This window comes from Podarcis tiliguerta (genome assembly GCF_965153285.1).
Source record: "Podarcis tiliguerta genome assembly, chromosome: 3".
Lineage (NCBI taxonomy): Eukaryota > Metazoa > Chordata > Lepidosauria > Squamata > Lacertidae > Podarcis > Podarcis tiliguerta.
The window spans coordinates 45,029,848-45,057,582 of record NC_139536.1 but is presented as its reverse complement, the minus strand read 5'-3'; the positions used below and the strand labels follow the sequence as shown (position 1 = coordinate 45,057,582).

At 40.2% G+C, this 27,735-nt stretch overlaps 1 protein-coding gene across 8 annotated transcripts in view; it reads right to left on the bottom strand.

Moving 5' to 3' along the window:
- The window catches only part of ARID4B (AT-rich interaction domain 4B), an 81,896-nt gene that overhangs the window by 52,003 nt on the left and 2,158 nt on the right, over positions 1-27,735 (bottom strand). The window lies entirely within an intron of this gene.

The following is a 27,735-nucleotide window of genomic DNA, read 5'->3' as shown; positions in this document are numbered from 1 at the left end:
AAATATCTAAAGAGCTGACACATGGAAGATGGAACTAGCTTGTTTTAGTCTGCTCTGGAGGGTAGGACCCAAACCAATGGCTTTAAGTTACAAAAAAGGAGATTCCTGCTAAATATCAGAAAGCCTTTTCCGTTGATAAGAGTTGTTCGCCAGTGAAATAGATGCCCTGAGGAGGTGATATACTCTACTTTTTATGCAGAGGCTGGATAGCCATTTTTCATGTATGATTTAGTTGAGATTCTTGCATCATGGGGTTTGGACTAGATAGCTCTCAGGGTCCCTTCCAATTCTACAATTCTATGATTCTATATGGAACTTTTGAAAAAAGAGTCCTCATATTGTTCTAAGTAAATTATGAATCATGCTCATGATAGTTCTCCATTCATTCAGTTCCCAAGCATTATGCCTGGCAAATTTCATCTCCTTCTATCCTTGTCAAACAGGACCTGTTTAAGCAACTAGAAACCTAACCTGCTTAGACCTTGGCTAGACATTGATCACATCAAAAATAGCTAAGCCAGTCAATATTAATCTAGATCCTGACCCTGAGACCAAGGAAACTTCCATAGAGATGGTATAGAATAGTGTTACAGAAATTACAGGGGGGGGGGCACGTCTTTAAAGTTGTTAAATGTTACAAATATTATGCCTGAATGTATCCTTTCAACTTGACAGCTCAGGGAAGTTAACCTAGCTTTAAAACTCATATAAAATCAACTCCTTTGCCAGTTTTTTCCATTCCAACGCTATTTTGCCCTTGAAAAAAGGACTCCAGGTGGTGATAATTGCCAAGCTGATTGTTGGCCAAGGAAAGCCTAATCCCATCACCAGACTTGCCTATGAAGTTCTATTATACTTTGGGTGGTGGGACTTCAAAGGTGTTTGCCTATGCTAATCTTATACCTGGGTCTTGCCCTTATGCTAATCTTGTACCAAGGACTTGTCTGCACATTTTTGCCAAGGTTAAACTAGTGTAACCCCTGTCTACCCCTCCCCTTTTGTGACATGTCAGTGATGTAAAGATGCTGCTGATGCTGCGTGAACAGAACAGTATTCTGGGATATGGTGGGAAGTTTTAAAAGTCAATGTCGCCCCATGCTCTGGGTTCACTCGCTGCTGTTGAACCTGTTGCGCAACAATAAAGGATCTAAGTCTACTGACTGCTGTTTTGCTCCAAATTGCTGGGCTGGAATTTCATTCTTTTACTGACTCGCACCCCAATGAGCTGGGCTGTTGAGTAGTCTCTCAGCCCAGAATTTTCCTTAACAATAGAAACCCTATGAAGCCCCTGATTCAGAGAAGACCCCCCCACAACCCCTGAAGACCTACGAGAACTCAATCTGCCCTCATCCAAGGAACAAGAAGAAACCATACCATTTGCCTGCACCCCCAATCCAGTTCCAGAATCCCATCCTTTATCCCAGGCTCCTAGCAGAGACATATTTATGGTAGGGAAATCAGGGCAAATTTGGGGAGCCAGTGTTTAAATTGAACTAACTTCAACCCTCTTGGATGCTGACCTCCTCACGGAAATCAAAAAAGAACCCTCTGCCCAGTCTTGAAAGAGAAATCCATTTATGTTCCCAAATGCACAATTACCAGAAAGGGGAGGAAAGAGAGGGGAGATACACACACGTGGGTGAGGGTGAATAGGCGGAAAAAAATATTAAAAGGGCATAAGGCTATATACCAACAACATGGATGCCTTAGCTCAGACCTACTGTATTTTTCGCTCCATAGGATGCACTTTTCCCCCTCCAAAAATGAAGGGGAAATGTGTGTGCATCCTATGGAGCGAATGCAGGCTTACACTGAAGCCTGGAGAGCAAGAGGGGTCGGTGCGCACCAACTCCCACTGCGCTCCCCGGGCTTCAGGCAGCTACCCGCAAAACTTCGGAGCACTCCCCCAGCCCGCAAGCTCCGGGAGCGGAGGCAAGTCTGCGCAACCTTGCCTCCGCTCCCGGACCTGTTCTGGGGGCTGGGGTCAGGGGAAGCTAGGGCTTCCCCCGCCCCAGCCCCGCGGCGAAAAACGAAGCCATGCGCAGCCTCTCCCAGCTGGAGAGGTTGTGCGTGGCTAAAGAGGAATAGATCCCGCTGGCTGTCTTGGCTTCTTTGCTCTTTGGGGTTGGGGAAGGGGATTTTCTTTATTTGCCCCCCTAAAAACTAGCTGTGCCCTATGGTCCGGTGCGCCCTGTGGAGCGAAAAATACGGTAAGTGCAATAACTCAGGCTGTGTCTTTGTTGGTTTTACCTCTGTAACCCTAAACTAACGCACAAAACAACAGAATAGACTGAAGAAGGGAAGGAGGCAGGCAGAGATGGGAGAAATAGGTGCGGGGGGGGGGGAGAAGGAGCACTTATGTGAAGAGACAAGCTTGGCTGCTCCTGTTTCCTCCTGGGCATCCCCCCCCCCTTCAAATTTATCCTCTTTGGTTTAATGGGGAAGCAAATATATATGGCTTCCCTGCTGAACCAGCTGTGTGCATGTTGAGAAGCTGCTTTTCCTAGAGCTAATCAGAGCTGCTCCCCCCCATTTCCCCTGCCTTTTCTCCCCACTCCCACACCTACAGTAGCTGTGCACCTGTCTTGCCCCCAGCCGCAATATTTTTCAACAGAAATGGATCTAATGGGACAGTGTGTGATCATATGAGGTGTCAATAATGAGGGCTGCTGAGGTGGTGTCTATGGCTGCTTCCTGTGTGTCTCTAAGCCCCTAACTAACATTAGTGCAGGGATCCAAGGGCAGCAATGACAGGGGCAGCACTCAGAGCTCACACAGCGGCTGGAGAAGGAGAGAGAGAGGGAGGCAGCAAGATATGCACAAGCACACAAGGAAGAACAAAGAGGAAGGTGCTCCCAGGCTCTTAGGCTGTACTTTATGGGCTGAACTGCAAGCGCTCTTCTCTTCTTCTGCCCAGAGGTGGCAGACACCATAAATACACAGCTGGCTCTCATGAATAAACCAGGCTCAAAGCCCTGAACCAGCAGTGAGCCAGACACTTGCCTGTCTCCTTATGGTATCCCTTCCTGAAGTTAAACTCAGGAGGAGGGAAACTAGTGCAGGTGTAGGCCCTAGATCAGGACCCATCAAGGAAGAGGTGGAACAGCCTGCTCTGCCTAACTTCTGTTGGTGCAACAGATTCCTCAGGGAGCCAGTTTCCAAATCTAAACTGCAAAGCAAGGCCCTCCTTTGCTGGGCAAGGGGCTAGACATTCAGGCACAGACTGCTGAGGGACAGATGCTATAGGCAACATGGGTCACCTGTTTCCCAAACAGTAAAAGTGCAGGCCTCTCGTCACAAATAACTTTTGCTTCCTGTATACGCTTATTGCTAATTCAAAGCTCACACAATCTTTCAGATTTTTTTTTAAATCGGAAAAGCAGTAAGACATGGTGTAAATCTAAAAAGTTGTTTGTTTCCATTACCTAGGAATCTATAAATATTGGTGCACTTTTTAAATGCACCAATCATTCCCTACCTCTCCTATTTTTTCCCCAAGGAACTGTGAGAATCAACTTGGTGAATAAGTTGTAAAATTATTTTTCTCAAAAACTATTTGCTCTTTTTTTTTGCATCGGGCTCTTACACTTATCAAGAGCACAGAAATATTTCAACAGGCACTAATTCTGCTATCAACGTGCTTCCCCTAATAAACTGTAAGATGAATAGATCTGTTTCAGATGGAATCAAGAAACATTAATTTGGTGTGTAAAAACCCAGGTTTTGATATCTTTGTTTGGGCCAATATCCTTTTTAAAGCTTCTGAGCTTGAAGTATTCTATAAAATATTGAAGTCACACTGTCCAACAAACAGAATTTGATCTCATTTCTTAAAACCACTTTTAAGATTTCTATAGATTTGGCAAGGAAACCAACCAAACTTAGGCTGTTTACAAGGTGGGGGCTCAGTTTGAACATGAATTTTTTATCCAAGCTTTTATACATGAAAATGAAACACAGTGCAACATAATCCTTTGTAGAATTAATGATGTACATTGTGTTGTATAAAATATAGCCTTCCTTGAAACAGGAAATAAAAGGGCCAGTTGTGTACAGAAAATGGTAGCTGCATACAACTGTTGGGAAATATAGCACAGTGTTATTTATCAGACAATTACATTCAGTCACTTGCGGCTTGCCTTGTGATTACATTGTTTTTTCCAACAAAAATCACATTAGATATGTTAATTAGCATACCTATGGCAGAATATTTTTGTTATCTGCCTGTTAGCTTAAAAGAGCTAGGAGTTCACTCATCATAGTGCTCAGCTGTTGCTGCTGGCAATCCTGACTTTGAAGAACCAGGCGTTTTCTAAGCATTATGCAGCTGTGGTGTAAGTACGCAAAGCAGAGAGGGAAGGAGAAGTGCTGCTTTGCTACTGAGCAGTTTCCCCAAAACCAGTTGCTAGCACACTACAGCCTTCTGTGTAAACAGTTCTGATCAAAGAAGATAATTTAACTATCAATCTATCAATGAAACACATTTATATACTGCTTCATACCAGAACAGTCTATGAGCAGTTTATAAAAAGACAGCAAACACTACACACACCCCACACCAGAATGGAAATCTCCTCTCCTTCCATATCCCACACATCCTCCCTAAATCTGCTCTGGAGGGTTCAGACATAGACATAGAATCATAGAGTTGGAAGGGATCCTGAGGATCATCTAGTCCACCCTCTGCAATGCAGGAATACGCAGCTGTCCCATACAGGGATCAAACACTGTAGGAACACCCCAGAACAGGTTTTTGGGGAGGAGGGGAGGTGCAAGAGGAGAGCAAGGGAAAGTTCCTCTGCACAGTCAAAAGTTCTTGTGTTAGCGGAAAACAACATCACTGGCTAACACCCAACAGATCCAAATGGAACAATAAAATCCCAGAAAAGCAAGAACTAAGACGTGCATGGTTTTTCTGGTTACAATTTTTTGCCCAAATAAAAACCATGCCAACTTTGCCTAGCCTTGTGATACAAAATTACACTGTAACCATCATAGATGTTTCAGACTTATGAAAGTTGTTATATGAGGTTCCAATCCAATCCACCATCAATTTATACCAACTGGGCTGCAGTAGTGCAACTGACACCCACAAGCATTTACACTGTAAAGTGTAAGACCTGACATGACTGAATAGCAGCGATGCTATAGCTAGAGACTTTATCTCACCTGCACAAGGGAGGTGTGATGCCACAGCAAAGCACAACGCATGTATTTTGCTGCTGCACTACCCTGCAGACACCCTAATTCTCCCGGCAGGTGTGGGTTGTTTTTTTGTTTTTGTTTTGCACTGTGAGGCTGCCTGGTCTGGTAGCGGGGCAGCCCCCCCTCCAAGATGCCTAGCCATTTTCATTTGCCACCCACAACCTAGGTCCCAGGAGCCACAAGGCTCCTAGTGCTCCCCAGTTTCTAACACTGAGTCCTTCTATTCATAGAGTGTAAGCCAGGATTCCACCTACTAGATATATTTGGGAATAGAGGGAACTTAAAACTAAAGTTGCATGCACACGAAAGCTCATCCCAATAACAAACAGTGTTCCGCTTTAACTACCAAAAAAGATTCTTCTAGTTTAATGAGAATTATTGGCTTTTTAGGAAAGTACTTTGAGTTCCACGATTATGCAAAAGATTAAGGAACACCAACAGAAACATTTGATACATAATAAATAAAAGACAATTTATCTTCCCGCACCCCCCCCCCATGTAGCATCTACAAGATATATTTTTCAAAATCTTAACTAAAAGGTGTGATTTAGAATACTAAGGCTTATTACCACTACGGTACTTGGTGATCCCAGCCAGCTGAAAGACTCAGCTGGTGAGAAGGAACCCTTCACATTCCAACATGCCAGGAATTGTTTCTGCCAAAGAAATCCCACAAAAAGACACAGATAAAAATATGTGGCTTATGGAGAAAAACAAATGCTGCTAGACCCAGCAACTATACATTTCACTGAAGGCCAATCAGCCTCTGAATAATTTCAAATGAATTTCATGTGGGTTACAATGTGTGTCAAAAACTTCTTTTTGGCGCCGTATACACACTTGCCAACAAAACTAAGAATGCAAACTAAGACATGTATAAACATATCGTCATCTCCAAAGCATTCAAAGACCTGACATGGTATAACATTTCAGATGACATAAGAGAGACAAGGTGAAACAGGCAACATATCCTCCTGTCATGGCTTAGTAATACATTATGTTTCACACATGCATTCACATTAGGTGTTAATGGGGGGAAAGTCGCTACTCTTTGATTAAGGCTACACAACAGGAATACAACTGGAGATGCACTCAAAAATGTAATTTTAATATGATGTTATACCAAGGAGTTCATTCTTGCTGCCAATTTAAGTCTGCGCCAGTACAGTATCTGCTTCAATGAAATCCCATTTTGTCTGGAAAAATGAACTAAACAGGTGAAATTAGGGGAACCAGAGCAAGCTCATCCCTTACCATCTGCAACAGGAGTGACTCTCACAAGTTATGCAGAGAGGTGACAACTGGAATGTGCAGGGGTCTGCCTGATTCCTGTGGCAATCAAGCCATACAAGGTGTATCTACTAACTGGCCATCTTACAGCTTTGAGGAAGGAAACTTGATGCCTGGGGCACTCTGAACACCAGTAAACATATCACTACTAATTAGCATTCATCAAAGTGAGGAATGTCAACCCAAATGTTGCCCGTGGAACCTCTCTTTCATTCTATCTGCTTTGCACTTATCTCTCATGGTGGGAGAACTTGGGTCCTCCTAGGACACCAGGTCCCCTTCTCCCCTTTTTGATGCAGAAAAACTCACCCCACCTGTAGCTGAACCTGCATGAAAAGTAAACAACTAGAACTCTGGGAAGTATTCAACTTTTTGTGCAAGCTCAAGGATTAGCACTAGCACAAAGGGATTCTCCCCTCTTCTCCCCCTGTGCAGTTTGCAAATCTGCTCTGGAGGGTTGGGGAAACATCCAGAACAGATTTAAGGGGCAAGGCACGGGGACAGTGTTCCATCACACAAGCAGAAACTTTTGTGCTGATAGAACATTCACTTTAGCATCATATGGGATACAACCCCCTGTGTTCAGTTGAGCTCAGTCCAGATAGGTTTGCTCTAGTCACCCTCTTACCCTCTTCTCCGCCAGTTCTCGTACTTCAACTGCATCTTTCTTACTGGTGACTATAGTGTGCTTACACAAACAGAATTGTACTGACTTAAATTTGGGGGCTTCAGCATGGAGTATTCTTAACATGATGCAGCTGCAAATACAATATTTATTTATAAATTAATATAAATAAATGTAAAGATCATATGCCAATATAAACAAATATGATTATAAACAACAAGACAGTTTTGTGGCTTAAAATTCTAGTACAGTGGTGCCTCGCAAGACGAAATTAATTCGTTCTGCGAGTTTTTTCGTGCTACGAGTTTTTTCGTCTTGCGAAGCACCACTGTGTATTGACGGTTTCCCGTAGGAATGCATTGGCGGTTTTAAAAAAAAAGGCGCAAGACGTTTCGTCTTGCGAAGCAAGCCCATAGGGAACTCCGTCTTGCGAAGCAACTCAGAAAACGAAAAACTCTTTCGTCTTGCGAGTTTTTCGTCTTCCAAGGCATTCATCTTGCGAGGTACCACTGTATAGGAAAACACAGAAATGAGTTAATAACTATGCTTGGGCCATTCGCTTAATCCAGGGGTCAACCAAGTTTTTCAGCAGGGGGCTGGTCCACTGTCCCTCAGACCTTGTGGGGGGGGCAAACTATATGGGGGGGGGGATGAACGAATTCGTATGCCCCACAAATAACCCAGAGATGCATTTTAAATAGAAGCACACATTCTACTCATGTAAAAACACGCCAATTCCTGGACTGTCCATGGGCCGGATTTAGAAGGCGATTGGGCCGGATCCAGCCCCCGGGCTTTGTTTGCCTACCCATGGCTTAATCACCAAGATGAAGGGGAAAGAGTAAAAGTGAAGCTGAACTTTACTATGGGGAAAGAGAAAGAACCAGGAACAATGACAACAACGAAAAAGGTTAGTAGCTGTCCTCTCTCTTAAGATCAGAGAAATGTGAAGAACAGAAAAGAGTAGGAAAGCTGAGATGCAGGGGTTACCTGTCCTGGTGAGGAAGGGATGAGAAGGTAATGCTTATCTCAAATTTACTGAGTTTTCTTTGTGATGGGAGGGGATCCTTCCACAAAAGGGCACAAGGGTAATCACACATCCTTCATGATTGCTTTATGCATGTTGTGGGAAATGCTCCCTCTCTCTGATAAGGCTCAGGCTGTGATGGAGTGGTGAATAATGTAGCCCATGAGCCCAACTCACTCACCTTCTTTTATAAAGACACTGGCTGGTGCCTTTGTACAGAGGTTCATTAATATCAGTGAAACAAAATAACAAACATGGTTTGGAGGCAATTGGCAAGCGTGTAAGAGGTAAGGAATCTACCAAAAAGGAGCAAGCTTCTGCGGTCCATTGAGGCAAGGGGACTAAAAGAATACTAAAAGAGAGATTGGAAAAGACTTTCCAGGAGTGCTCCAAGACAGCTGAACTTGTGTGGCAGCCTCCTGAGTAAGAGACTGGCATGTAGAGGAGCAAGGATCAGTCTGAGTGGGGAAGCCTGAATCCAGCGGGGATGACTCATGCCCCCAGCTACAGAAAAAACAATGTTAAAGGCTGTTTTCAGAGAGGGTCCAGTCAGGTACCTGAGTAACTTTTCATGACAAAGACAAGGGTAGAGAATTCCTGGGACATCCTGAGTGTAATTAATTCAATGTCATGCCACAAGGAAGAAATCCAAGCCACAGGATGTTTCTGCCCATTCAAACTGTTTTCAGCAAAATAATCTTGCTTTGCCGATAAAAGAGGTCAAGCTTGAAAGTCTTTAGAAAATGCACACAGGCTTCTTTTTTCACTTCATTAACACAGACTATGAGTAATATGTCTTTGTCCTTGTATAAGGGTATGGGGTTTGGGTTTCTTCTGAAAGTCAACAAGATTATTTTATTTGGGTTAGAGTGGGGCATGTTATCAATATGCTAGTGAGTAGCATGTGTTTTGATTATCACCAACATATATGCTAGAGCTTTCCCTGTCCACCACTGTAAGCCTCCTTCACTTCATCTTGGAGAGTTCTAGTTGAACCGAGAATCTCAGCAACAGGCCCACTGGACTATGCACAACCTCTTGTGGTCTTTGTTCAAAAAAATATAGGAGCAGAGCCCAAAGAGGTGACTGTTGCTATCTAAACTTGGATTAGTGGACTCCTGGGTCCTGGATGGTCCCTGGCCACTATTAGTTGTTATGCAAAGCTCTACTGTGGCTTCAGGTGGGTAAAGAAAGATGGGTGGAGATAGCCTTCTTGGATTCTCAATTAACTCAAATTGACATTTATTTTTTTGCCATTAACTTTATGCAAAGGGAGAGAGGATTCCAACAAAGCGGGCCACTTCTAACTTCTTTCCCCACACAACCACAATTGTCCTCCTGGGCCTCTCCCTCTCCTCCTGGCTCCAAGGTCCATGGCAAGAGCAAGGGAAGTGGCCAGCCTGAACTAATTGTGGATTGCATAATCCTATCTATATGTTGAGTAGACTTTAGTGTGATCAAAACAAATTACGAAGATACAACAGAAATAATTCCAGACTAAGAACAACTTCACATTACCTTTTCTAACAAAAAACAAACATGTAACAATAAATATCTACAAAAGTTACTGTTTACTTCAATACAACTGCCACCTCCATGTATTCTAAAAATTGGTCAAGAAGCAAGAGAAAGCCATTCATAACCAAATGTATTCACACACATGGTTTCTTTCCCTAAAGCAGGCATGTCCAAAGTCTGTTTCAGGAGCCTAATCCAGCCCGTCGGTCAGTTTAATCTGGCCCCTGTGGCAGTTTATTACCTGGGCTAAAATCCTAAAAAAAAAACCCAACAACAACCTTAACAACTCCAACCCCAAAGGAATAATAACTCCAACCCTAAAAAAGCTCAACTTTAATCCTAAAAAAAAGGTCAACAACTTTGGTTGGCCCTTTAGTCAGCCCCCACGGCCTTTCACTTCATCAAATCTGGCCCTCTTTGAAAAAAGTTTGGACACCACTGTATGGGTGTTTATTCCTCTGCAGCATGGGAAGCAGCTTAAAATAGGACCATCAGTATCACTGCATTTTGTACTACTGTTTTCAGCAGTTTTGCCCATTTTTTTGCAACGCTTAGCATTTATGAAATAATATATAATTACTGCTATGTATTACACACGTTATTCTATGTGCTAGAATGACAAAATCATGAGTATAAAATAAGTTCAAGCAAATGAAAAAAGTATGAATTACAAAACTGTGATTTGTTACTTCACATGTGTATACTCACACACAATTCAGAATATTGTCCTTTTTTGAACAAATGAATATTTTAACCATATGTTCCCAGGACATGATTCAATACAGTTAAAAATATAAAACAATTCCAACACCATTAAAGGAGCAGGCAAAAACACAACACATCTGTAAAAAATACAGTAATTAAAAGAACCATGGACATGCCTAATGACCTTTTTCTACTTTAAAAAATAGCACAAATATTATACTTTCCTGTCCCCTCACTCTTCTGCCTTGGCCAGCACAAATGGTTGGGTTGTGGATGTAATGTTGACTGCTCCACTCCTAAAGCCTTGCTGTTGTCAGTCACAGTTTAGGGTTACAGCCTAACTCAGTAGCAATCGACAGACTGCATCAAGTGTAGGCTTCACAAAGGGAACAACTCAGATATCAAAATGTAGCATAGGACTATATAATTGTCTTTAGAAAAAGCAGACAGTGATAACTGTGTACAACCAACAAACACCTAGCAGCCTAGGAGAAACAACAGCAACGATAAAAAAGGTAATGAGTGGATGAAGAACGGTCTTCTGAAAACCTGTTATGGGTACCCTGCCAAAGGATTCCAGATACAATACAAACAACTATGAGAAATCCGCTGTTGTGCCCAGGGCTGCAAGTGCAAGGAACCCTACAAAAGGTAAGCAAGGGAGGGTGGCTTAGAGGACGTTGGGCCATACCATGAGTCAGCTGCCTCAGGCAGCAAATTCTGAGGTGAGGAAAGTGGTTAGAAATGTGTGCCACGTGGGCGCACCAATGAAGTGACCTGAGACAACCCGCTCAGGTGGCATGCTCCATAGGGGGTGGAAGATCCCAATCTGGCCCTGGCAACAGTGGCTTCCAATACAGGTAAGCCAAAGAAACAGCCAAAAGCCAAAGATAAGGAGAACAGGAGCAATACCTTGAGGAACACTCCCTTTCATCAAGACTCTTGGAGAAAAGGGGGTGTTCCCCAGTGCTTTGCCACTGGTCTCCTCCCACCCCATGGGGCATGGATGAGGGGGCCTTAGCAGCAAATCTTGCTTGAGGCGCCCAAAGGATTCAGGCCAGACCTGCTCAAATGAGTATTCCTGCACACTCTCCTGTCCTGTTCCCCAGAAGGGAGATAGGTATGCAAAAAAAAAAAATCAAATATTCATGGACACACATTGTTTCTCCTTCCACTATTGTGTACTTGCTTAACAAATGAAACTCAACAGATTGTAAAGGTAAAGGACCTGTGGACGGTTAAGTCCAGTCAAAGGCGACCATGGGGTGCAGTGCTCATCTCACTTCAGGCTGAGGGAGCCGTTTGTCCACAGACAGCTTTCCAGGTCATGTGGCCAGCATGACTAAACTGCTTCTGGCACAAGGGAACATCGTGATAGAGGCCAGAGCACATGGAAATGCCATTTACCTTCCCGCCACAGCTGTACCTATTTCTCTACTTGCACTAGTATGCTTTCGAACTGCTAGGTTGGCAGAAGCTGGGACAGAGCAACAGAGCAACTCGGTCACACGGATTCAAACCGCTGACCTTCTGATTGGCAGGCCCAATAGGCTCAGTGGTTTAAACCAGTGTATCACTTAAACAAGGGATAAAAAATGTGACACATGTGCTGAAGGAGAGCCAACCAACCCACTCTTTCACACTGCGCCAGGGAACACTGTGGGGAGCCCAAGTACTTTTACTGGTGAACACTTCCATCTACTACTATTTCTAGCCAAGCACTAATGGCTCCTTTTCTTTGCAGGATAAGAGCTATAGCATGTGGAACAGAACAGACAAACTGGATAGAGTTAATTACAATCCACTACACTACATAGGTGATTTAATTACTACATTATCTCCTTCAATGGGTAAATAGCCTAAGTAGCCAGGTGGACTCATCAGGTATATGGAAATAGCTCCATGTCATGATAATAACTCACAGCTACTGCCAGCATGGTGAATGTGCTATTATTGTGGAAACTAGCACTGCCAAGACACCTTGGGGCATGGGTATGCCTGCAGTTACCTGAGAAAGTCTAATGGGCTATTCATCAGTCACTGTAACTGGCTACCACACCTGCCTCCTCTTGTATGTGAAGCCTGCACTTTTTCATGGGGCAATAGCTTCCCCATATGGTCCCTCTTCAGGTCTCTATGGCTGGTATTCCTCAGGGTTATGCACACAGGGTGGGGAGATGAAAGGAGCATGAAATTGACTGGGCTCTTGGGAGACTCCAAAGAACTCACTGTGTATCTCTCCTTCCTCTATTGCTGTGGTTGTGTGGCTATGGTGTTGTGCTTTGGAGAAGGAGGCCTAGGTTGTAGGAATGCTGCCTGATACTTTTCCAGTTTTTTTCAATTCCTTCACAAAGGCACCAATCAAAACATGTTGGAGATAGTGTCCTCAGCACTGTCTATGTAGAATTTCTGGTATCACACTGGGACTCAGGTCCTTCTGATGGGTCTATGGCTGATGTGTTATAGAGAGAGGCTTATTGATCACTGAGATAAAGAGTTGTCTGTTGTGACTGAAAAAGTTTAGCACAAGGTTATAGTCCAATGCAGATGTAATGATGGCTCCCTACAAACAGTAAACCAGTCTAAGGCATGCTTATAAGACCTACTTGCCTACTTTGGAGCAAATACAGCCCTCTCTTCCTGTACAGTGGCACCTCAGGTTACATACGCTTCAGGTTACATACGCTTCGGGTTACAGACTCCACTAACCCAAAAATAGTGCTTCAGGTTAAGAACTTTGCTTCAGGATGAGAACAGAAATCGTGCTCTGGCAGTGCAGCAGCAGCAGGAGGCCCCATTAGCTAAAGTGGTGCTCCAGGTTAAGAACAGTTTCAGGTTAAGAACAGACCTCCGGAACGAATTAAGTACTTAACCCGAGGTACCACTGTACTTGCCTCAACCATGATTTAACACATCTGTATCACTATTAGCCATGGCCATGATAACTAGGATTCTCTAAACCAGAATTTGTTTGTAATCCTTGCTCTATATGAAAGTTGATTAGCCTTAACTATGGTTGTCACCAGTTGATGAATCTAAACCATGTTTAGAGCAAATAAAGGAGGGAAGGGAGGAATTCACTCCAGAAAGAGAAGGGAAGAAGGAGAATATGCACACATTTTTGAAGCTGGCTCATGGCTTGATAAATCTGCATTGGACCCAAATTGCTTTCCTTGAAATAAGTTGAACTTGGAAGTGTCCACCCTTGGTTAGAACATGTCCATAGATATTTGCTTCTATTACTGATTTACAGTTTGACAATTATATTGTGCAGATGTGGGAAAACTTTGGCAATCCAGATGTTCTTGAGCTGCAACTCCCATTGGCCAAGCTTGCTGGGGCTGCTGGGAGTTGTAGTTCAGCAACAACTAGAGTGCCAAAGGTTCCCCAAACCTGACATGGGAGGGTGCAGATGAAATAAATATACTGATAATAAGCCATGGAAATTGAATCCCCCCCCCCCAATAAAGTGCCCCATAGTTCTTAAATCTCACAGCTCTCCATTGGCGGGGGGGGGGGGGCACACACACACAGAGTAAATGAACAGTTTTAATCATCCTGTTTGTAAAAATGGTATATGCCGTTATAAAGCAACATTTAGGATTATTACAACTGATGCAAGTTTATTCACTTTAGGCCTACATGAATTTATTGTTGTGTGCGCTGTGGTTTCTGCTCAGGGCCACTGCAGTGTCTAGCCTCCGTACAATACAGAATGGCTCTCCAATCTGCCAATATGCTGGCATTCTATTTAGCCTAACAATCAGCCTTCTAGGGCCTTTCCAGAAGTTTGGCTTTCAACTTTCCCAAGCTACACTCCTGCTCCCTCATGTACCAACCTTCAACTCCTTTCAACTTCCCAAAGCATTTTGAGAAACTGCACCAGACTTTTCCAGCTTCCAGAACAAATCAAAAGTAACATGGAGTTGAGCCAGCTGCTGTGAAGCCACAGCTGTCTTCAACAGAATAGAGGAGCAGGCTTGCTTTATCATCAGTAATTATGTCTGAGTGGGTCCAGGAACAAATTCTCATGGGTTCCCTCCTTACACAGGTGTTTCCTATGTAAAAACCTCCATGGAAGAATAGATAGTAAGCACATTATTTCTCTAACTCCCAGTCCCTCCCCCTTGATCTTAGCTCTTAATATTTATTTTATTTGAATGCATTTCTAAACCACTTAATATTTCAAAAATCTCTAAGCAGTGCACACTATGTAGTACATAAAAACAATATCCATTAAAAGAAAAATACAACCTAAAAGCAATAAAACAGTATAAAAACATATAAAAGCAAGAAAAACAGATATTTGTGCCTTCTCAGCATCCCATATGTCACACACAAGCACTAATAAACAATCCCATTCTTTCTTCTCATATCTTGCTTGCTAACACACCTACCCAACATTTTTACCATTTGTAGCTAAGCAGCTGGGAGAAGCTGCAAGATGCGACACCATTAAACATTTCATCTTGATTCTACTAGCTGGGTCATATCATGAAAGACTAAACAGTTTCAAACAAGGAAAGTACATAAAACAATGTCTTTTTCTTCCTCTGCCCTATTAAAAACCTATTTATTAATTAAATTTATTCTCCATCCTTCCTCACAAAAGATCCCAAGACGACAAACATGGCAGTATTATTATTTTTAGGTTTATTACCATCCCTTCATGAGAAGCTTCCAGAGTGGGTTACAGCAGTATAAAAGACAGCATTAAAACACTTTTAATATGAAGGAATAAATACATTGTTCCACAAAAACGTGACAGAATGACACACAAACTGAATCCCCATAGTGTCTCAAGTGTGTGAATCGTTTAACCTCTGCAAGCATCTGCAATGTTAACTGAATTACTTGCGAACTTAAAATACTATGGATGATATCAAGCTAGGCAGTTCACTCAAGTTCTTAATGAGTTTTAGCTGCACAGTGGAAACGGGATTATTAGAGTGGTACAAATTGGTCTTCCTGTAAATTTATGTAGTGGTAATATTACAATACTGCTAGAGATTTCAGTTGAGCAGAACTGTCTCCTACTAAAATTTCTATACCATTGTAATCTTTGCACCACTTGTCCCTCCCTTGTAATATTAAATGACTTTAGCCTAGCTTTCCACCTTGTTCAGTTCTTCCTCTGAAAAGGAAAAAAAAATCTGTCAACTATGAACAAGGAAAGAAGGTATATACTAGAACTAATTTCTCAGAAGTATTTGCTTCACTATGGGCCACTAATATAAAGCCCATAAAGGTTCTCTTCACTGCATAAACTTTGTTAGTTACCGTATTTTTTGCTCTATAAGACTCACCTTCTCCCTCCTAAAATGTGTGCGTGTCTTATGGAGCGAATGCAGGCTGCGCAGCTATCACAGAAGCCAGAACAGCAAGAGGGATTGCTGCTTTCACTGCGCTGCAATCCCTCTTGCTGTTCTGGCATCTGAGATTCAAAAAAAAATTTTTTTCTTGTTTTCCTCCTCCCAAAACTAGGTGCATCTTGTGATCTGGTGTGTCTTATAGAGCAAAAAATACAGATTTATATTCTGCTTTCCTACCCAAAGATGCTCAAGGCACCTAATACAGTAGACTAAAACCTTACAACAGAACCAACTTACATTAGAATACCCAAAAGCCACAATTACACCATAAATATATTTGTTGTAAACTACTATTTTTAAAAAATGAATAGCAATATATATTTTAAAAAATAAATAAATAAAGTCAGATTTTGCTACACCTAATCTTATAAGAAGGAATAGCAACAGTGGATATTATCAGCCCAAGGGGCCAGTGGATAATTCTTGCAACTGGTCCATCAGACCCTTTCTTTTCCCATGCTTGACCTTACAGAGAGGAGTTCCTTTTCCTCCTCCTCACTAGGACTGTTTATTACTCAACATTAATGCACCTAGTGTTAGAAACTCAGATACATAAGCTAGGCACCAAATGGGTTCGTAAAGCATTGTAGTCGCCAAAATGGAATGTCTAGTTGCCATTTTGGGGCAAGAAGGCTCTAAAGCAGGCGTCAGCAAACTTTTTCAGCAGGGGGCCGGTTCACTGTCTCTCAGACCTTGTGGGAGGCCAAACTATTTTTTTTTGGGGGGGGGGGATGAACGAATTCCTATGCCCCACAGATCACCCAGAGATGCATTTTAAATAAAAGCACACATTCTACTCATGTAAAAACACCAGGCAGGCCCCACAAATAACCCAGAGATGCATTTTAAATAAAAGGACACATTCTACTCATGTAAAAACACGTTGATTCTCGGACCATCCACCGGCCGGATTTAGGAGGAGATTGGGCTGGATCCGGCCCCCGGGCCTTAGTTTGCCTACCCATGCTCTAAAGTCTGACTGTGATTGATTCTCAGTTAAGCATCTGGCTAGTTCAGACAACAACTTTGAGCTAGATAAAGAGCTTTGAGAACTTAAAGTCACTTGATCCAGGGACAGTCCACATATATTTTGACCTATTCTGACCTCTTTTTTTAATGGTGACTGCTCCTGCTCAGGCTACAGAAAAAGCAATTTGATTACAAAAATTCATTCCAATTGAACAGGTAAAATGTAACTGATATAATTCCATAGGATGTGTTTGAAAACAGTCCAAATCCAATGATCCCCAGGTGGTGGTGATGTCAGGCACTATCCTGGCACCCAGGCTATTGCAAACAGATCTTAGATTTGTCCCAGGAAAGTAATCATCTTGCAAAAGGGCTCCTTCCTTTTCCCTTTGTGGAAGGATCAAATTTAAATTAATCCATATTGTGTTGCTGTATCACTAGAAGTACTCCTATTAAATGTGCTTTTCTCCTCCCGGTGTTATTAATATTTTGCTGCTTTTAGCTGTAAGTTGTTTCAAGAACTTTTCGGTGATTGGATAAATTCTTCATTAGATCAGGGTATTTTGGAAACAATGGGAATACTTGTTTCTTGTGTGTATTTTATATTTGCAAATTCTCCCAGAGTATTTTTTTCAACTCACCATTAAATATGCCATGTAGTATACCTGTTAATAACTGGGAGAATTTGAAAATTCTTTTAATTACTTGTGATTAGCAAATTATCTGGTATATGAAACAGGAGTATCTAAATTTGTGCTACTAACTGAAGGCATGGGTAAAAGCTCTTGAAATTGTACACTTCTTTTGAAGTGTAATTTGTTACAGGCACTTAACGGGTATGAGGGTTTATCTGAATGGAATAATCTGATGTGAGGGGCGGGGGGTGGAAGAAATACATAACTGGATGACAAGTGCAAGAGGGGCGAGAGGAAACCTGTTTCAATCATTACAGACAATTTAAACTGTGCAAAGGCATGTGCCAAAGCTGTTCCTTACATATTACATATTGGACCTCCAGCAGTTTAACAGACCAAATGACAGAATCAGAAGTTGTGTAGATAGCATAAGCATTGCCAACAACACGGTCACATAAAACAACAAAAAACTGAAACTAGACATTGCTTTGAACAATTTAGGGATATACAAGTCTAAGTATTGTAGTTACGCTTTAAAATAATCTAACAGTTTTTAAATTAGTATAACACAGAATTAAGTTAGCTTCCAAACACTATGGAATATAATGTTATTAATTTTTCTCTAGGGTTAGAAAAATACCCCTAGAATTCACAGAAAAAACTGTGAATTATTCTATTTAATTGAAACTTAATTGAAATACAGTATCGTGTATTTAACATTAGGTCCTCATGCTTGCAATTTATGTTTCATTACATTCTGGTTTAAAGTACCAGATCCACAATACAGGAAGTTAGAACAGGAATGTACTTTCATAAAATATTTCCTACAGAGAAGATGGAGAATGTTTGCCTTACAACATATTTTATCTGCAATATTACTAAGTATCTTAGATGAAACAAAAGTTATTTGAATCCAGGATGTTCACATGTGATATGATTCTACCTTTTTGTGCATGTATGTTTATCATATGAGAACTAAGTGGCCCTGGTAGATACAAAAACTTGATAAACTGTACTATCTTAGGTGGAGATTAAAGAGGAAACTGCAAGGTAAGTTATTTTTGAATACCTACAGACACTGTACTTCCTAGTTAAAGCAAATCATGCAAGACAGTTAACCAAACATGAAATCTTTGTAGAAAAGTTATATAACCTGAAAAGCTGTTACATTCTTTGTACAACAAGACGATCACTATTTATGTGTGCACGCTCCAGCAAGTGTTAAAATTCATATGGGATATGAATATGCTAGCAAGAATCCCACGATGGACCAACAATGGCTATAGAAAAGCTGAAAAATGAGTAAGTAGTGCATAAGGTGCTCTGAGAATGGTAAAATGAGTTAATTTTATATTATCAGTATTACTATTATTTCTCATTATTGGATTGAATTTATTAGTTGCTTTTTCACAAAAGTAACCCAAAACAACTTAAAAACCTAGTACATTCATTAAAATGAAGTATAGAAGCCAAAAAAGAATAAGAACCACTATACATACATGAGAGGCCATAAATACCTGAACTACTCCAGACTAAGGGCTCACAACCTGGATAATAGGAAATGTTTTTGCATGGCACCTGAAAATAGATAGTGATGGTGCCAGGCATGCCTCCCTTGAAAGAGCATTCCACAAGTGTGGAGCCACCACTGAAAAGGCCTGTTCTTATGTTCCCACCCTCTACTCCTTTCTCAGAGAGGACACATTGAGAAGGGACTCAGAGGACAAACACAGGGTCTGGGTTGGTTCATTTAAAAAACAACAACCTGATCTGAACAATTATTTACAAATTAACTGAATTAATCATACACATTCAAGAAAAAGAATAATCTTCCGATAATGTTATTCTAGCCACAAATCAGTTTAATACAACCCTGGTGATAGGGTTTTGGCATTACTCCTTTTAAAGAAAAGCATGGGTGAACCCTGCTTAGATATTTTCTGTTTCTGGAACTGTATAGCCTAGATTTAGAAGCCAGGCCAATACATAAAGGACAGACACTGTAGCAGCTGGCTTTGGTCTCTATCTTTGCAAGGAATAAAGGAACAAACGTTCTAAGAAAAATTGAGTTCCACTTCTCCTAATTGCAACAGTATATAATTTACACTAGGCAGCTTCTTCATCATTTTAAGTAATGATTTTAAGTTAACTAGGCACTGTACAATATTTCAAGGCACAGGTTCCTGCTCATGATCTAGAGAACGTGAGAAAAGAGGGACATGATTGGAGGGATAAAGCTTTACACTTGTTGAGTGATTTTACACAGAATCAAAAAGAAGAGAAGCTAAACAACAGGGAAAAGAATCAAAGGAATACAATAGATCAAAAGGGAAATTCAAAAGGAACTTTAAATAATTTAATAAAAGAGGGGCAAATATAAGGACTACAAATGCCCCAAGGGAGAGAATTCAATATATAAAAGGTGACAAGAGAAAGGTTAAAGATAGCAGTTGCCATGCCAGAGAGAATAAACTCGTACCAGAGACCACTACTACAACTTAAGTGCACTACTTGCCTACAAGCAAAGTGACGGTTATTTATTATTGCCATCAAAGGATAATGTAATATGTTTCACTGCTGAGAAAACAAGTCCATGTTCTGATAGAGAAAGATCTAATTTACAGAAAGCCATTAGAGAGCAAAATCCTAAGACCAACGCCAGCAGTGGGTTTTAAGCTTGTGAGACAACACTGAACAGGTCAAAAGACAAAACTATAGGATTAACCTATCGTACCTGCAAGCAAAGTACAGAACAGATGGGGAACCTCTGCCACAATGAGGCTGTTTTCCCCCCAACCATGCCCACCTGCCTGGCATCTGATGGCTGCAAAGGAACTACCAGGAGCCTTAGGATGTGCTCCTGATGGTTCCTCTGCAATAAGGGCTTAGATTTAGCACCTTTTAAATCTGACACAAAATTCTAGGCCCACTAATTCTTAGACATGCATGTCAGCCTCTTCTGAGATAACCTGTAGGGTTGATATTTCTGAGGGTGATATTTAATGTTGCACAAGTGGATTTTCCCTACCTCCCTACCCCCACATCCCACCAAATCTGCTCTAAAGTCCTTCAACTCTTCAAAGTAGATTTGGTGGGTTGCAGGTAGAAGAGATGAAGGAAAAGTAGATGTCAGTTTCACTAGTAGACAGACACAATTGGATATTACCCAGCAACTTGCAATTTTAATCGTTTTTCAGTATCCCCAGACTTGCAAACCTGTGAATTGTTAGGAAAACATTTGCCATATTTTCATAGCAGTAAGTTTAACTCTAACTTATCACTAATAACCATATACCATTTACTAAACTATACTGCTCAACTGTTAATTAATTGTGAACATGTTAGGGACTAACTTTGAATGAGTCCCTTGGGGTGTCCCTTTGTTTCTTCATTAATTGAAGACATTTACTGCCAGAAGTGGGGTTTGAATGGATTACTCCCTATTAGTTCTTTGTTTCTTACTGATAATTTACAGAGTGAGACTGCTAGAATACTGGTCATGCTGGCCTTAGAAGCCAACAAGACTCTGCGGACATTATAGGTCAGGAACCACTCCACTCTCCAGCTCAGAATGGAAGTGGTAGCTCATCTTTGTCATACTGTGCTTCAGAGCCACTTGAAGCACTTCTGAAGTACTGTGTAGCTGCAGAGCTAATCTCTCGCCCCCTCCCCAGCTACAAGTTTGAGAGGTTGCCAGAGGGGAGAGGAATGTTCAATGTAGTAAGGTAATTTATGGGCCTCTGAAAAGGAAGTTCTCCAGGTTGTTGTTATTACAGGTGGTTATTTAAATGATTGCTTTCCCCCAAGGTTTTTAGTTATTTTTATCTTATGTGTAAGCCACCTTGAGTCCATGTCAGGGGAAAAGGCAGGAGACATGGACTCAAGGCGGCTTACAGACAGGATAAAAATAGCTAAAAACCTAGGGGAAAGCATTAATTTAAAAAAAATAAACATTAATAAAATTGAAACTATCTATATGATCTATTTTAAAACATACAGATAATTACAATAAAAACAGCATGGCACCAGCCTTTTCTTTAAAAGTTATGACCTGGTAATTCTACATACTATCTGGGTTCATAGGAAGCAGTTATATGGTGTATGAATTTGAAATATCTGCATCTAAATTTAAACTTAAAGTTTGTCAGATTTGTTCTGCAAAATCCTTACATGCTTCAGCATGTAACAAGACAGTGCTAGTAAACTGCTAACATTCCACAGGCTGCATTACACATATATGTTTTCAAACAAAGTAGTCTTACACTATACAAGTATTATTTGTGGTATCCAAATGGAAACCCTATGAACTATGCTGGGACAAAATATGTTTCAAGAAACTATGAATATGCAAAATAACTGCATCCATATTCAAATTCAGTTGTTTTTCTCCTAGGGAAAATGACACTTCCAAGAAGAAAGTGTTAGCATATCATTGTCCAAATATAAAGGGAAAATAAGGCACAATTTTTTTTCCCTGGTTTTTTCCCTGGTTTTGTATTCTATGACAATTCTATGACATTTTGTTTAAATTCACAGAGAAGATACCTGCTACATCTGTCACTCTGGATTCTCTTGCTAAGTTCCAAACATTACTAAGACATTTTCCCCTTCTGACCAGAAGATAGAAATGATGAGAGCTGGGGTCCAACACTTCCTGAAGGACTGCAGTTTCCCCATCTCTATTTTATTATTTTCATTATTACATCTATCTATCTATCTCTCTCTCTATATCTATATATCTATATATATTTATATATATCTATAAACCCACACAACATCAAAACAATGTCTCTTATTTAACTGGGATAAACCCCACATTTTCTTCCAGGTATTTGTCTATTTCTTGTTAGTTTCTTCTGTAGAATAAAAAATCAGAAATACGGTAACAACTTCTCTACTCAACCCTTTAAAAATTTGGAATTTTAAAAGAAGTTTAATGACTCACTTTCCTATAAACTAAACTTACTCAGTTGACTCCAGAATTGCCCTCATGGGAGTTCCACTCACACAAGAGGAAGAGGGCAGGGATGCAATTTTCACCAATTCTTCCTCCCCTCTGCAGCCACCTGCAGTGTTAGAAACTCAGATATACAGTGGTACCTCTGGATACGAACGGGATCCGTTCTGGAGCCCCGTTTGCATCATGAGCAGAACGCAACCCGTGTCTGCGTGTCGCGATTCGCCGTGTCTGTGCATGCGTGTGAATTCATTCAGAGCGTCTGCGCAAGCAGCGAAACCCGAAAGTAACCCATTCCGTTACTTCCGGTTTGCCGTGGGACACAACTTGAAAAGATTTAACCTGAAACAACTTTAACCCAAGGTATGACTGTATGACTGTATAAGCTAATCTCCAAATGGCACACCTTAAACCTAGGTTATGGTGCTACAACATTTGTCCAGGCACCTTTTTTTTTTTTTGCAATGAAATTTAATTATTACTATTACTATTACTATTATTATTATTCATTTCTACACCACTCTATGTTTTAAAGAAAAAAAATCTCAAAGCAGGTTCCAACACATTAAAACATCAAATAAAACAATCCAGAATAAAACAAAATCAAGCTTCCAAGAAAATATTTCATATCCTTCTCTAAGTGAGATTTTGCTTTCCCCATATTTATTTACCTGCTTAATTTATATAGCTGCCCCACAGCAGAAGTACTCTAGGAAGCCAGAGTGGTATAGTGTGGTACAGTGTGTTGGACTAGGACATGGGAATTCAGGGTTCAAATCCCCACTCAGTCATGAAGCTCACTAGGTGACCTTGGGCCAGCGTCTAGTTTTTGACCATTTAAGGCAGAATAATTCTAACTGGGGATCCCTTTCCTAACGTACATAAGTCAACAAGGTTCCAGACATTGTCTTGTCTGCCTCTCTAGTACAGAAATCTGCACTTCCAGCAATTTTCTCACCCAAAGTCAGCATGGAGGAAAAGAGTTCTTGCCTACTGTATAGATAACTTGGGGGACTTGGGATCTTTCTGGAAGCTATGCTGCTAATGACCTCTCCTAAATAATCCCAGCATACAGAAGAGAAGCTCACCTCCCTTTCTCCACAAAGGAGGAAGGAAAGGAGTAGTTTCTCTCGCATTCCACTGGATCACTGTATAAGGTAACAGCAGTCAAGATACTGTTCGTACCATCCACTGAAGTCTACTGCAAGGGCAAACAACTTTCACTTCTATGAGTTCTCTGCAATTGCCACAGGTCTCAAGAAAGCATGTGGTGGTGGCAACCACAAACAGATTTGTGAACTCCTAGTAGCAAACAAACTAAACAAAATTATTTCAAACATTTCTTCATCACAGTGTTTTGCAATTAAAGCAGATCTCTTGGATTATTCTTTGTAAAGCAACAGACCTTATAAAATAGCACACAATAGCTTTGTGTAAGTATTTTGTTTCTGTTATTGCATTAGAGTTATGTAAGAAGATGGAAGGGGGTGGAGAGAAAAAAATAGGGCAATGGCAGGTTAGATAGGTTATGAAAGTAGCATTTCTTTAAAGAAATGCTTGTTTACATACTCTAACAATCAGTTCTAGAGATAAACATCCCATAAGTATTTCCTTCCTTCCTGCTTTAACTTACTTGTAGTGCATGTACTCTTAAAAGCATTCCTATTCTAATCCTGTGTTTGCTTCTACACAGTTGGCAAGAAAAGTAAAACATTACTACATTCTTAACTAGGTTACAGCACATTGTCTGCAAGAACAATTGAGCTCTCAACCAATGCATGATAGTACTACAGTATTTGTCTTCAGGCTGTTTGTGTAGAAACACCACCACAAATGGCTGATATTCCTTCATAGTATTATATTACAAAAAGACAGCACTGAAAACAATTACAGCCTCTCTTATTCATTACATCAGTGATATGCATGGTGGCAGAGGTCATTTTTTATAATAATAAAAAATAATTGAGCAGGGAGTTGGTAAAGAGAAGGAGTGTATATATAAACTAAATAAATGTTAGCATACACTCTTCACAAGCAGGATTAAAGATATTTCACACAATCTGTGCCACATAACCACCTTTAATGACTAAATTTTAAGACAAGAGCAACAGCACATGTCCATTTGTCCTTAGTACTTTATGTTTTATTTTTATGTGTCTATTATGTGTCTTTCAGATATAAAAAAGAAAGCAGCAATAACAATAGGATCAAGAGCATAAAGCATTCATCAATTCATTCACTGTGCTATCCATCAGATTTGCAGATTATCCAAAGTTGTTTTCTACTACTACTACTAAAAAAATTGTGCCCCACCCATCTGACTGGGTTGCCCCAGCTACTCTCAACAGAATATACGAGAACACAACAAAACATCACACATTAAAAGCTTCCTGATACAGCTGACTCATATGTCAGTAGCAGATCACACCCATGTTCCATGTTAGTAACCAATTTTTATTTTATTTTTAAAATTTATAGACTGATTGTCTATATATGGATCTAGATTAATTATCTGATTGGTGGCTTTATCTGTCTCTATGATGCCTGCAACCCAGAATGTCTGAATGAATATACACTGCCACCAGATATGAAAAAATGTTCCCATCGCCACACATCCTCTTCCACATGCCAGACATATGAAATTTCCTAACATTTTCTAAAAGAAGATGGGGCACAATAGACATTTATGGAGGAATCAGAAACCCAACAATCCATTTATACTGTATTAGTTTTTATACTGGAAAGCTGCATATACTGAACCAAACCTTATAAAAATTTGACTCAAAGACTGAAGACTGCTGCTTCTACCAAATGCCTCCTATAGTGGAATATATGTTGCAAGCACTGCCTCTGATATTAGATAGTTAATATATTCATCAATAAGAGTTGTTCTATTGAAGTACACTTATAATTTAGCATGAGTGGCTATTTGTGAAGTCAAGGGAAATGTGTAATAATTCCCATCATACATACTGTGAAGGCCAAAGGAAATATATAATAATTCCCATAACAAATAAATTACTACAGTTTTTCATGCTGTCCACTGGCATACTGTGCTAATCAATATGTAGTTATTAAAGAGCACTATGTGATTAAAATGGGGTAAGATATATTTAACACATATTTGCACATCCACTGTTTCAGAATTTTCAGTTGATCACAAACCTATAATATATGAGTTTTGATACCATGCATTCATTCACACAAAGGACTAATTGTCTTGGAATTCATACAGATGCTCCTAGGGAGTATCAATAAATCTTAATAATAAAGGCAACTTACTAAGCCATAAGCAGGAATGTGAAGCTATATTTTTACCTACTTTACGATGCCTAGATGCAAGCGTAATTATCATCAGGTTGCCAATAAGGGCTGCAGCACTTGTGCAACTTCAAGCAATAGCAAAACAGCAAGCTGGGAACAGAAATGGGAGTTTCCAGACTGATACCCTTGAACATGAACCAAAAAAGACAACACTGCCTCCTTCACTTAAGGGAACAGCCAGTAGCCCCATCAGTCAGAGCTTGTGGCATTTGTTCTAAAAATAATTTCAGTTCCTCAGAAGTACCTCTGTAGAGCTCTATCACACAATTAAAAATTTCACTGCTTACTTTTATCCACTGAAGCACTACCTTCAGCATCACTTTACAGATCACATTCATTCTAGTAAAACACTGAATTAACAGAAGCAGAAAAACAACCACCCTTGCTTACTGACCTATTATTCTAGTTAGTGTTGCCCTTACAGTAGTAAAGGTATACTATAAAACATTCTTTAAACATGATATAAAGGGAAACAATGAGTTCTTTTCTAAAAGTTTAGAGCTGAAATTTTAAACAATATGCTAGCCATTTGCAAAAAGGCAGACCGTTAAATTGTGACACAGTGAAACAGAAGAAAAGGTACTAGAGGATATATACCACAGAGCCTGGCAACTTCTTCCACAGTACAGGGCAAAAAGGAGATGAGTCACAGCGCTAAACATGCTACGGGGTGAGCTCCTGACTAGCCAGCTCTTTATTTTTCCTTCTGTGCACATGTATCACAACTATTAATCAAAGCTCTGACATGCAACAGAATGAAGTCTGAAGCAGGATATGCAGAATTCAATGCTGCCACAGCATACTGAATGAACAAACTATTCTCTCTCTTATACTACAGCTGTCAGCGACCAAAGCCATACGGCAGCTAGTCCTCTCGATGGAGTGGCAAAAGTTTGCAGCTTTTTGTTTTAGCCAAACTATACTTTCACAAAAGGGCAGAAGTTACTTCAATCTCTTAAGAAACTCATATGAGAATCAGGGAGGAAGCAAAGTGGGCATTTTCCAAAAAGTAGGTTTCGGTCATGATTTTTTCTAATAACATCTGAACCTCTTTATAACAGAGTGATCTATTTTATTTCAACTCTTTCAAACCAACCCTATGAACATTTATTTGGGATTAAGCTCTGCTGAACACAGTGAAACACAGTGAGTAAACATATCTATTCCAGACAAGTTTTTAGATGCTAAAAGCATTGGCCAATACAGAGAGAGTAAGCATGTACAGAATCAGGCTGTGCCAAGATTGATATGACCAAAACTATAATGTTATGGTACTAAAATGCTAAATGCCTGACTATATCCATTCTGAAGTATGAAATACACTGTAACTTTCATTTTACACACATATCCTAAGAAACTGAAAAAAAGCACTCAGCACTTTCGAAAGTGTTTATATTTAACACCGACAGGGTTTTAAGTTGTTACAGAGTGAAGACTGCAGTACATTTCTTACATTTTCAACAACATGTGAACTGCATAGTTCCATACTTCAGAACTCCATGGCTTGCTATAATCACAATATCTGATCATGAATCTTTCATCTGACATAAGACTTGCATATATAAAGAAGAATGAGTGCTGCATATTTTTAAAACAAATAAGTCTTTAGATGAAAAAAACTATTCTTTCACTTTCATTATCAAAAGAAATCTTAATGTAAAAAAACAGATTTGGAATCAACTCAACAATTCTCTGAAAAACAACTATTTTATCAAGAGAAGACAGCCATGGAGCTTATTTCCAATTTAAATTGTATGAAACATTTGATTTTAAGTTAGTGTTTCTGGCACTGCTGATGTAGCTTTCCACATCCCTCAAGAAAGGCCTTATTCAACAGAGGAAGTAGCTTACAATATTTAATAACAAATATGGTAGGTACTACTTATTATTCAAGTACTGTGCAATATTCCATTTTCAGTTATTCAGTAAGTGCCTCTAACAGGTTTGTAAAGCCTTGAAAGCCAGATTTGGCCTTTGATAAGGGGCTTGTTCTGGATGTTTAGATAATATGCTACACCAGGTTCTGTGTTCGTGGACAGTACAGATTTAAAAATAAGGAACGCATTATTAATATTTTTTCCATCACATTCTCTTTAAGACACTGACCA